Consider the following 11,996-nt stretch of genomic DNA (forward strand, 5'->3'; position numbering starts at 1 on the left):
TGCCATCTCTCAGCCCATCTGCTCAACTTTAAAAGTTCCTTTTGCAGCAGCGTGCTGCAAAAAGCGTGTCATTAACAACCCTGCCGACTTTTGTATCGTCTGCAAACTTAGCCATCAAGACTGATACACCATCATCAATATCATTGATGAATACAGAAAACAACAATGCACCCAACACTGAACCCTGGGAGACTCCACTAATAACATTATTCCACGAAGGGCAGTGTCCATTGATTACCACTCTCTGTCCTCTTCCACCCAACCATCCCTTTATCCATAGCAGCAATTTTCCTCCAACGCCACACTGCTCCAATTTGTGCAGCAGTCTTCCATGTGCAACAGTATCAAAAGTCTTTCCAAGATTCAAATATATGATATCAAAATTATTCTTTGCATCCAGCTTCTCTGTGACTACATCTAATATCCAATGAAATTGGTCAGACAAGACTTCCCCTTAACAAACCCATGCTGTGTCCGAGCTAAAACGGAAGGCTTGTCTTCCGTTTTAGCTCGGATGATCCTGCAATGCTTCTTTAACCAGTACCTCCATTAATTTCCCTGGAACAGAAGTTAAACTAACATGTCTGTAATTACCTGTGTCGCCCTTTGATCCTCTTTTGTGGAGTGGGGTCACATTTGTACAACTCCAGTCCATGGGTACCTCGCCTGAGTCCAAGGAAACTCTCATAATTATGGCTAAGGGTTGGCTTACTTCCTCCGCTGCCACCTTTAATATAACTGGATAGATTCCATCTAATTCAGGTTCCTTTCTTATGTTTATCTTCAATTTCTCTTCTAATTTACTCTCAGTTATTACATGACTATCTAGCTTATTTCCAGAGGTTAGTACACCTCTGGCATTCCCCTCCCTAAATAACTCCTCATGTAGATGCAAAATATTAATTTAGTTTGTTAGCTAACTGAGCAGGATCATCAACAATATCAAGTGGACCAATCTGATTCATCCCCTTCCTTCTAGAGTTTACTTAAGAAAAGAACTCTTTGCTGTTTTTCTTTTCATCCCTTGCCATCAAAGATTTCTCGTAATCTGCCTTTGCCTGCCTAACCTCTTTTGTGACTTGGTTACAGATCAACTTATATCTATCATAGGCTTCTGTGTCACATGTTAATTTATATGTATCCCATCCATTTTAGTTTCTCTGCCAAATGCCTAATTAGTTCATCTGACATCCATTTAGGCCTAAATCTTGAACAGTATTTCCTAGTTGATATGAAAAGCCTAGTAGCTTCCAAGATTAATTTTCTTGGAATGCTTCCCATTTAGAATTTGCTGTTGGTAGCATCATCAGTTGTTTCTACTGTTTAGAATCTAAATACTGTCTCACACCACCGTAGTCACCTTTACGAAAGCAAAAACCCTTCACTTTACCCGTGATGGTAGTTACCTCTTTGAGTAAATCCCACTTCAGCACACTGTGATCACTGCCACCTAGTGGTTCCTTTATCTGCAGGTTCTTAATGCATTAAGAATCACTACTGATAATCAGATCAAGAGTATTACTCCCTCTAGTTTCCTCTCGAACATGCTGCTGTAGAAAACAATCATCCAATAAATCCACAAAAGCCTTGCTAGTGTATGAGTGACCAACCCACAAATTCCAGTCAATCTCTGGGAAATTAAAATCCTCCATTATAAGACACTATGATTTACTGGCCCACTCAATTTTTCTACACAATTGCTCATTATACTCATCAGATTCATTAGGCCTATAATACACAACTGATCTCATTTTTCCTTTCACAGTGCTTATGTCACACCAAACAGGCCTAACACTGCATTCTCCACCGACATCAATCGGATGCACTTCCTTAGATTTTATGTGTTTCGTGTCCTGTCTATCCTTTCTGTACACATTGTACTCCCCAAATTCCAGTTCTGCACTGCTTATGTCTGTGTGACACCACGTCTCTGATATCCCAACAATATCTGCCTTTGATGTCTTGACTTGAGCACTTCAAGCTCATCAAATTTATTAACTATACTCCTACCATTGGTGTACATGCACCTGTTTCTACTCTTTGTTACCCTAACACAGCACAGGTATTTACTTGTTTTACTATGACTTCCAGCAATCCTGGAAATCCCCATTGCCTTGCTTTCCAGGCTGCTGCTCAATTGAATTTCAATAGAATCTGTGCAAGAATCACTTTAATCTCTGCCAGCTGCTACTGTTAATCTATTAGTACGTGTATTATTATTATTGTTGTTGCTCTTATATTATTTCTCCGTGATTGGGGGGTCCCACTCCGTGACAGGTACTGCTACCAAGTACACAGGGTGGTTGTAATGTCTGGTGTTACTGCCGGTCAAGGAAATCTCTGACGATCCTACAGGTGTTCGGGATTGCGACTTTCTGGAGTTCCTTGTATGTTTTCTCTGGGAGCCCTATTGCTGCTAGGCTGCTATTTATAGTCTTTGGTACCATACCGGTGGTTGACACGACGATTGGGATGGTTGATACTCCTTGCATATGCCACATCTCCTTGATCTCATGTCTCAGGTTCGTGTAATTCCTAATTTTTTACTCATGGTTTTCTGGACATTGCTAGTGTTCGGCACCGCTATGTCAATCGCTATGTTATTATTATTATTATTATTATTATTATTATTATTATTATTATTATTATTAGCCATATGGTGCAAGGAAGCCTGAGGCTTATACTGTACCAGGCAAAAAAAAAAAAAAAAAAAAAGAGTAACCCTGGGTGGGGGAGAGGAGAGGGAGAGAGAGCGCAGTAGAAGGAAAACACCAATAAATAAATAAAGAGAAGAATGGTGATATCCAGCTAAGGACCCAGGGTGCATCCCCCAAGCTAGCAGTTTTCCAATCCACCTAACTGCCTCGATAGCCAATATCTACTGCATCTACCCTGTTAAAAGTACTGGAGAAAGCTTACTGCCAAAGTTGTCGAATCAGATACTGGCTGGGCAGCCTCAACAAATTCATTATTCAATAACTACAAGATCAACAATTACTAACCTCCTCACAGTTCAAGCCGCGATACTAAATGCTTTCCAAGCCAGAAAGGAAATTGAAATAATTTATGCCGATATAAAAGCAGCCTTCGATAGTCTGGAAGTACATGCCTTACTTCATCTGGTCCAACACGCCTTCCAAATAAAAGGAAATTTGCTGAAGTTCCTACAGGGCCTACTTACTTGTCGGTCCATTTATTACCGCACAGATAGTCAGATCCTCCAACGCCAACTCTATGCAGGAGTTCCACAGGGTGGAGTCTTATCTGGACTCCTCTTTACCGCCATGATGATCCCGTTCTGCAAGGGTAGGGATGATGTATGCACTTATGCAGACGATATTAAGATCCTAACACCCGTCCAACCGTATGTGACCAATAGTGCATTGTGTGACCAGATTGATTATAAGCTTCTGAACTTATTCGTGTACTTAGACAAATTTGGCTTGGCCCTAAATCCGCAGCAGACTGTAATCATGGTGTACTCGCTCAAAAAATCGCCTACGCTCGTACACCCGAAACTTAATGGCAAACCTGTCCCAGTTGTTGAGACGCATTGAGATCTGGGAGTAACATTTGATACTAAACTTACGTTCAAGTCTCATATTGACCTGATTGTAAAGAAAATGAACTACTTACGTTGGGCAACAAAACAGCACCTCTTGCACGTGAAACAGACTACAACAACCGCACGATATTTAAGAACCACAGTGTATTCGGCCATTTTGTATGGCGCTGAATTGTGGGCGTCAGCCACCCCTACCCACATTAGGAGAATATATGGGAGTGAATTCTGGCTGCTTACACAATCTCTGGAGTCTTACACAATCTTTCCAGGGCTGAATTAATCGACAACCCTCTCATCATATACTCCCTCCTATCGTGTCTGGGCAGAATTGCAGACACTTTCACAATTCAACTCTAACTCACGGCTTTTTTTTCAACAATTTCATGGCATGCAAGAGTTAGCTGAAATCAATGAAACTGTAACGCCGCCTTTTCTCTCCGTTATAGCGCGGGCATGCTACTGTAACTTTCACCAATATCCATACAACCTTCAAGCATGCTCAACACTAAAATGAATGTCCAGAGAGTCGGGTTTTAATGTGCTCGTCTACCAGTTTGTATTAGGACATAAACCTCACGTGTTCTTCAATCTTATTCGTGGAATAAAATTGGCAACATCGGAGGGCGCTGTGTTCTCCACCCCGATTCTCTATTGACTTAATAGAGCCTCGAGAGTGGCCGCAAATAAAGGTTCTTTCTTAATTCGGATTCCGTGGTCCGTGTGTAACCAGAGAATGTCATGAGGCAAAATTAGCAAACTAACATGGTTTATTAAACAGCAACATTACATAACAACATTACATATAACATACAATAAACATAATATAACCGTGTCTAGTATCCAGATAATTGTTAAGTTAGTTTAAGGGATATTTGGTTGGTACATTAAATCTGTGTATCTTCATGTAGTTAGGCAAACAACGATTCCTTTCCTTTAGATGATAACATAGATATTCTCCTATCTTAGTGTTAAATGAGTAGCAAAGGTAATTGCTGGGTAAATAATAGAACACAATATGGTATCATTGGATAATATTACTTTACTGTTACAATCACATCAAACACATCTTGAAGCTTACTTCAATGAGAAGAAAGGTGGGTATAATATGACATACTATCATATACAATTCTATTGATTAAAATGGGGTGAACTTACCGCAAAGTTCCGAGCCACGTCGGAGCGAGGACTTCACTACCTCCGGCATCATCTTATCTCGCTTCTACTCGGGGTAATACCGCTCTCTGCCTCTTTTCTCCTTACTGCTCTCGAATCAACTCGACTGCGACCACTGGACCACGGCAACTGGACAACTTTCTGCTCAACGAACTGGACCACTCCCTCGACGACGACTCGCCTCCTCTCCTTTGTTCTCAATCTCTATATATAAGTTTGTCCCCTTTCTGCCGTCCCCTCTGAGATGCAGGTGTTCATCTGGACGGTCAGGCAAAAAGGGTTTTTGCTTGACACTTTTAGGACCTGACTCACCCAGGGACGATATTTATTAAGGGGCTTGCATATTCGTGCAGGGCTGCTATGGAGAAGTTTATGTGACATTCACCTCTCCCCTTTTTAGCCTCCCCACTACCAAACATTCCGCTGATACATGATTCAGTCGGCCTCAGTAGTATGACTCTTACAGGGGCGACTTTTCTCACTTCAGAGTGTCATATCTCACATCCTCTCTTTTGAAAACATGCGTCAGCCCACTGCCTGGGGGAAGATGACCACTCTCCACTAGCTGGCGGCACATGACGGGGGCGATACTGTTTCACTTGCGCGGCGTCACCTGCCCACCACAGGGGGCAGCGACGCAGCCTTCTCCGTTGGGGAGGGAGGAAGCTTTTACTTCTACAGGCCGTGGCAGAGAATTAGCGTTATGAAGATTACTTATTAAGATAAGCCCAAGAGGTAAAATAAAGCTATTTTACACACCTTTACCCCACCAGAAGATTTTGCGCACGTGAAAAGTTAATTTCTCGTGCTCAAAATTTTAAAGGGGTGTACGTACTCGTCGAATCGAGCATGGAGTTCTTGGACTATGGTGAAACAAAACACACATTTCTTCTCTTACATAATTGGGTTACTCTTTCTAATCTAAATAATATCTAAAATCAATTTATAATAACTTGTTATGTATTAAGATGGTTATCTAAGAATAATTAGTATCAAAGCAATACCGTTATATTGTTTTCACATAAATAATTAACACAATAAATGTTCACATGTTTTTGGGAGTCCAAATGTTCTTAGATGTATGTATGAATGTCTCATGAATGTCTCTTGAATTCACTATTTATACATTAACATGTTCACTGCATCACCTTCTTCTGTTTGTGACAGTTGATTCAGGCTAAGCACAGTCTGGTTGAAACTGTTTAACACTGGAACGGAAGTTCTTTGAAAGTTTCTTCTCCTGGTATGCTGAAGACGTAGTTGGTTTGTGACACTTGTCATTCGTTGTCATACAAAGTGGTGATACAACATGAAACAAAGGAACACAACATTAGTATCTGCCCTTATTTCTAATATAAGTTGTCAAACACATACATATTTGTCATTAAAGACACAACACATTACCATCAATATCTAAGAACAATCCATTATATACGTACTACTATTTAATAACTTGAAAAGTTATATATATTGATTAACTATCATATTGATTAAATATCATAGTGATTAAAAATCCATTCAGATACATTCTCAAGGTTTGATAGCAAAACACACAATAAATGCTTATGAAGGTTATATTATAAACGAAATAGGTAACATACTTGACCCATTTATAAAGCAATGATTTTAGAAAGTGCATAGTTGATATTGACAGGTGCTACAATGCTGCCAATTATCCATACAATTAATAACATAAACAATTATCTTAAAACCTACTTATTTATCTAAAAAAAAAGTAATTTCCGCATACATATGATTATTATTATTTTTTTTTTTATAATATATATTTATATTTTTTTTTTTTTTTTTTTTTTTTTTTATTAATTTACATATAAGACCATTTCATATATAGCTGGTCAATAATTAAATTTAAGCAGTATTAGCAGTAAGTTATTAGTTATAAAATAGCCAAAAATACATGTTAGTTACAATAGGATATGGTTATAATCAATACACTCTGTTTGGAGAGAGGTTTTCTCCCCATTTTTTCTCAATCATAAAAGATCCTCCTGGGATACTTCTTTTCATTAGTCTAAAGAGGATCACTCCCACCATTCAGTCGAGCTGGTCTCACTACGCAGCTGGATCAGGCCCTCAGATTCTGCCCACTGAGTGAGGACACCGATCGAGTGGACCGCGCAAAACTTCTCTTGGTGACCCCAAGGACATCTAAATTGGTGGTTTCGAACTGCAGGGAGACGGTCTTGAGCAGGGCAGGAGAAGTCTTTAATGTTCAGGACGGTCTTGAAAACAAGAGACTCACGGAGAAGCCGTGCCTTTTCCAAACCATCTGTGAGAATCACATGATAGCTTCTTAGGGGTTGGGTTAGCTGAGAATCAAACTCCGGGGAAAAGAGGGTTCCTGGTTGGAGAAGGAAAGCACCATCCTGACCATCTGCTGTAATGAAGGCAAGTTCTTCAACTGGCCCTGACTCCTGGATATCTCTCGTAAAACGAGCGTCTAAAAATGCCCAATCTTTAAATGGCACCTCGAGCGTCTTGTAAGGGCGACTCGTAGTGGCAATCTGGGATGGGGTAAGCTTGATAAACGACGGTCTGGCATCTTCAGCGTGCTGCTCCGGGGTGTGACGGGGAAGACTACCTTCTAAGGAGCTGTCGTCTTCACGTCTCCTTTTTACCACACGCATTCTTGCTGCCTCATGTCTTCGGCAGTGCCTGGCAAGTTTTTCCGGCGTCAATACCAGCTGTGCCCTGGTATGGTCTTGGCAGGAACTCCGAGAGGGGGGAAGAGGGTGCTGCATCCCTCCAAAACCAATTCACATGAGTGCCGAGGAAGATCCTCAGGCAACTCAACACATACCCCCATAATTTGGTTATTGCTGAAACTGTGAGTGGGAAGAAACAAAGAGAAATAGATGCTAAATTAATCTCTGTTTTTTTTTTATTTATTCTCCTCACTCCTTCCTTTTAGACAAAAATTTGCTTCATTTGTACTTCTGTTCACCTCTTATGTTGGAATCAAGCAGGAGGACATTTGCTGTCATTTACTCTTCACATTCATACTATCCATTTACTGTTCACATTTTTAATCTTCTTTCATTCCTCTTCACATATAGAATTTTAATTTTTTAACTAATATTATCCTTATTATTTATTATTATTTGCGAAAACAAGCTAAGCATGTCGAGACAATAAATGATCCTAATAAGGCCATAGAAAGGAGTATAATAGGTATTTTAATCCAAGAAATGAGGCCTCCATCCATTAATTGGTGGAACCACACTGTCCATGGCGACAGTTCCGATGCGTAACTTGCTATGTGTGAAACTTGTGAAAAGTTTGGGTGGTTTACTTGTAATGCTGGGTCTTCTAAACAGAATTCTATGTCCTTACAAGCTGTAATAGTTCGTGCGACTAGGCACAAGTTCTCATTATGGCATTTAATATCGGTCTTGAATTGAATAGTGTATGTACTAGTTTCTTGAGTTAACTTAACTGATCTTGTGGCCACTAATATGTTTTGAAAGTTTACAGAAACTGTTCCAGAAAGACATGTCGAAAATGCTTGAAAAGTAAGTGTATCCAGTGTATCACATGTAAAACATCCAATCGGTTTGGTAACCTCATCCACAAACTTTGGACAAACTGTGTGTGTTTCCAAGTAAAATTCGAATCCGAGAAACGACAAGTCTAAGGTTAATGGAGCTGATTGCAGCATTTTTGATGTGAGCCTACCAGAAGGCTCAACTTCTAGCTGATGAGAAACCTGCGTTTTGGGGAGCTTATTTATTTTGCTGGCTACCATTTGTTCTAAATAAGACTCGCTTTTTTGACAACGAACTTTCTCTTCATAGTATTGACACTGAATCATTCTGTCATCAAAAATAAAATGTTTCGACACACTATAATTCGCTTGTACGTCACCAATCTCTCCGTATTTTGGCCGTGATATCAAAGCTGCTTGGTCTAAGTAGGCTTCAGTACTATCACCAACTCTCAGAATTAAATGGTGTTCGAGAATGTCGGTGGGTTGATCAAATGCTCCTAAAACTTGAATTTCAATGTTATTTCGTGTGATAGCGAAATTCTTTAATGACAACGTCTCAACGGTTGTATTAGCGTGTGATTGTACTTCCACTATGTATCTACAAGTAACTCCTTCAATCTTTCGGACTTCATACACACGTGTGAAGTCGGGAACTAGCCAAACTCGATAGTGTAAACAGGGCTGGCTATCGATAATGAAACAATTCGAACCACTATCTCCTGCAATGCAATTTGTAATCCCTGGCCAACTCAAGGATTCCTTAGTCAATGCCTCAAAAAATATACATTCTAGCATACTCTTCTCATTAGTCAAAAACTGATAATTTTTACTTATTTTATTTATTTAATTTATATTATTTTTTTAATCCCTCCAAGCATCTCTGAGGAGGCTTGACCAATTAAAACTCTTTTCACTGTCCTGTGAATCAACCCTTGATGCAAGTGGTCCAAGCATCCACTGTAATGTCCTTTCGGCACCACCTGGTGGTTCATTTTGTTCAGGACTACTAAGGTCTACACTACAAGATTCTGCTCTTGAACTTCATCACTCGGCATCTCTACTTCAAGAATGGGATTACTCTGTCCTGTTTCCTCTCTTTCACTGGGAACTGATTCGGGAACTAACACTTCATTTTGTGGTGGGGGAGTGATAGTCACTACATGCGGAGTATGAGTCACTCGATTTCGGCTACGCAAGTTGTATCCATGTGTCTGTGTTGGCACTTGGGTAGCTTCAACTGATTTATCAGCCAGAATATTTTTATTCCGACTTGGGAGATTCCTTAAGGGAATGGATACTGGCACAGTTGTAGGCCGAACTGGTCTTGTTATCGCCGGCCTAGGGTCTATTGGTGGGATTAAATCACAAGCTTCCACAACAGGTTCATCAAATATCCAAGTTTCCTTAGGCACTGTCTCTGTACACGTTTCTTCCAGCGGTTCATTATCTTCAGCTTCTGCTGTCTCTTCAACTCTCAGTTCAGGGAAAACTTTTCGATCAACTACCTTTGTCAATCGGTCTACATGCACTAATTGCTTGTCTCTTGGGTTGAACAGATTCTGAATCTCAAAATTTACTGGCGAAGTTTGGTTGGTTACACGGTAAGGACCTGTACTCAATCGAGCCAGTTTCTTTGTTGTGCCTACTTTTATTTTAGGAGTAAAAAGATAGACAAGACTTCCCACACGAATATTCTTGTCTACAGCTACGGTAGCTCTTCGTTCTTCTTGTTTTTGCACTGCCTCTTCCAGATGTTGGGCCACAATCTCATAGGTTCTTCTAAGACGCGCACACAACTTTTCAGAGTAATTTTCCAAGGATGCATAAGACTGTTTTTCTTTCGCATGCCATAAATCAGAAGGCAACAGTAAGTCTCTACCATAAATTAAGAAGTTAGGCGATTCCTGAGTAGCACTATGGGTTGCTGCATGGTACACAGCTATCGCCAATGGCGTCATTTCATCCCAGTCTGATTGAGCCTCATTTGTGACATGCGATAAAATATTTGCTAAGGTGCGATTTAGACGTTCTACCTTGGCATTTGTTTGCGGATGATATCGAGACGTATGAATTTGATGAATATTTAACCTCTCACACACTTGTCGTAACAAAGAAGACATGAAATTTGTGCCTTGGTCTGTAAGAATGTACTTAGGAATTCCATGCCTAGCAATCACATTATTAATAAAAGCTGTTGCAACTTCATCCGCTTTTTGAGTCTGCAGTGGGACCACTTCGGCATAACGCGTAAAGTTGTCAACTGCCAACAGCAAATACTTGTTTCCTTTCAGCGTCATTGGGAGAGGTCCCAAAATATCTAACGACACCCTCACCCAAGGGGCGTTTTCGACTGGGACTCTCATCAGAGCCGCTTTCGCTTTAGGGTTAAAACCTCTACGTTCTAAACAAGATGGGCATGATTCAATATAATTACGGATGTCTGCGTACATGCCTGACCAGAAAAAGTCCCTCTTAACTTTTTCCAGTGTCTTCTGTAACCCAAAATGGCCTCCAGAAAGTAAATCGTCGTGGCATGATTTTAAAATTTCCCCCTTCAGACCTTCTGGAACAACTAACTGTTCATTTGGGTCTTCTCGGGTGTTTCCAGAGCCAGATAGAGTATAGTGGTATAATAATCCATCATTACTCATATAAAAGGAATCTGGCACTCTTGTTGATGCCTGGGGTGTTCCTTCTAGCGCTTCAATTAATTTCCGCAAAATCGGATCTTCTCTCTGTAGAGTTTTGATCAAAGTTCTGGTTTGATTTTGAGGAAAAATCACTGATTCCTGATTTGCCTCTGTTGATAATGGAGCGACTACCTTCGTATTTCTTGGTTTCCTATTTTTTTTTGTGTCTCATCTTCCTCTAAAACCGGTCTAGAAAGAAAGTCTGCATTTGAATGCACTTTACCAGGACGGTAGATAATTTGAAAATCGTATTCTTGCAACATCATACTCCATCTAGCTAAGCGGGGCGATGGATTCTTTAGATTAAGCAAAAAGCTCAATGGTTGATGATCCGTTATTAAGGTAAAATGATTTGACACTAAATAAGGCCTGAATTGCATGACTGCAAAGATTATAGCCAAGGCTTCTTTCTCTGTAGTACTATAGTTCAACTCTGACTTTTTTAACAATCTGGACGCATAAGCTACTGGCTGTCTAGAATTCTCATCTATCTGTACTTCTAAGCATGCCGCGACACAATATGAAGACGCATCAGCAGATAGGACGAAAGGTCGGGAAAAGTCAGGATAGACCAGCAAAGGTGGTGTAGTCAAAACAGCCTTTAACTGATCGAAAGCCTGCTGCGTTGAGCTGTTCCAGACGAATGGTGTTCCTTTCTTCGTCAAATTTGTTAAAGGTCTCGCAATCTCCGAAAAATTAGGAATAAACTTCCTGTAAAACCCTGCCATTCCTAGGAAAGATCGCACTTGTTTTGCATTCCGAGGAGGATGCGCATTTCGAACAGCAGCCACCTGGTCTGCATCAGGACGAATACCTTCAGAATTGATTAGATGCCCAAGGTATTTTAAATGTTCTTTTAGGAACTCGCATTTCTTGGGTTTTAGCTTAAGGTCGTATTCTCTCAAACGCTGGAAAACCTTTCGCAACTTCAAGAGATGTAAATCAAGGTTGGGCGAAGCAATAATTATATGTTCAAGGTAAGGGAAAACCGATTCTTCTCCGAGTCCATGAAGCACTAATGATAAGGCTTTTAAAAGCGACGTAAAACTATTCTTTAACC

The sequence above is a fragment of the Mastigoproctus giganteus genome, chromosome 1, assembly GCF_048544385.1.
Source record: "Mastigoproctus giganteus isolate SK-2022 chromosome 1, ASM4854438v1, whole genome shotgun sequence".
Lineage (NCBI taxonomy): Eukaryota > Metazoa > Arthropoda > Arachnida > Uropygi > Thelyphonidae > Mastigoproctus > Mastigoproctus giganteus.